The sequence below is a fragment of the Amphimedon queenslandica genome, unplaced genomic scaffold, assembly GCF_000090795.2.
Source record: "Amphimedon queenslandica unplaced genomic scaffold, v1.1 AMPQUscaffold_2681_Cont25317, whole genome shotgun sequence".
NCBI classification, from domain to species: Eukaryota; Metazoa; Porifera; class Demospongiae; order Haplosclerida; family Niphatidae; genus Amphimedon; species Amphimedon queenslandica.
In genome coordinates this window covers 1-1,324 of record NW_003556984.1, presented here as the reverse complement: position 1 = coordinate 1,324, position 1,324 = coordinate 1, and the positions used below count along the sequence as shown (strand labels likewise).

The following is a 1,324-nucleotide window of genomic DNA, read 5'->3' as shown; positions in this document are numbered from 1 at the left end:
TATTGATGGCTAGCTGACCTCTAGCTTGTTGTCTAGATACTTACCTTCTAGATTCTAATCAGTCCAGATGTCTCATGCAGAAAAATTAAATCCAATTGCAGGATCTCTAGCCACTGGCTTTTTAAAAATATAGTATCAAGCTATGGCTCTTGGAGCCTGCAAGTAGACAATACCTGCATGTCTATCATTTAAAGCAGCTTGATGCAGGATAGCAATATCTCTGTGCTGTCAATAACACAAGCTCTCCTATCGAGTTGATGGTAGTGGCTTTTGGTGGCAACTTAATGAAGCATGTAGATATGTAGCATATCTAGTCATTATAGCTTGGCCTGCGCCTCTCTACAGCAACAGTGGCAAATTCCCCAAATTCTAACAAGAGCAGGAAACGACCTCGGCAATGACAGAGCAGAAGCAGTAAGTTTGTAGTTTCCACTTTATGGCAGTTTCATATTATTATGCAGAATGGATGATAGTGATTCAAGAAAGCTTTCCTATGAAACTCAAGATTTTAGTTCTACTGTTGGTCTTGTTGATGTAAGTGAAGACATAATTGAGTTATAAATTAACTAAATTAAACTAGGATATTCCAGTGTCCCTTGATGTCCCTTCATTACCTAGTAAGTTAAACCAATTGGTTGGACTGTTCCAAAGGCTATATATAATTATAGTCAATACCATATACATGTAGCAAGTAATTTTGGTGTTTTGATATAGGCATTCACAAAAATAATACCATTTTCTGCATGCTCAATGTAAATTTTCTGAATTAAATTTTAGCAATTTGCCAAAATTTTCCCCCTCCAAAATTTGGCAGCTATATATCACCATAATTTGTCCATCAGAGTCAGCTCCACAAGGATAATTCTCTCCTAAACTATCATGTACTATGTCCCAACTGAGTTTGAACCAAGAAAAACTGGAATAACTTTTCATAGGAATGTGGGATAAGAATGAGACTTTCACAGGTTCTTAGTCGCCCAATGCCGCTTCAGGATCTCAGGTCTTGGGTCTCTCAGCCCTTGGGAACCCTGAGAACTGGGTTCTCCCTATAAACCCAATGGCATACCAAAGCTAACCGCAATTACGATCTATGATGTCATAGTTTACATAAGCACATGTGGTCGAGCGCCCAAACTGATAATTCTTCCTTTAAAAGGCTAATAGAGCAAGATCTTCTGATAATGATGGCCTTTATGAAGACTAGTTGACTCCAGCAGCTATTGTACTGCTTAACAGGAAGAACAAGACTGTTTTAAGAGTGAAACAACACAGCCGAAATAGCGGCCATGTCTCTATGAATATCATTATTTACGTCATTAGTGAC

General features: G+C 38.3%; 1 long non-coding RNA gene across 1 annotated transcript; it reads left to right on the top strand.

Annotated features, from left to right (window-relative positions):
- The first annotated feature begins 373 nt into the window (after positions 1-373).
- Positions 374-667, top strand: LOC109593149 (uncharacterized). The gene is made up of 3 exons (XR_002190763.1): positions 374-414; positions 462-534; positions 581-667. It is a non-coding gene; the product is annotated as an uncharacterized LOC109593149 (long non-coding RNA).
- The last annotated feature ends 657 nt before the right edge of the window (positions 668-1,324 follow it).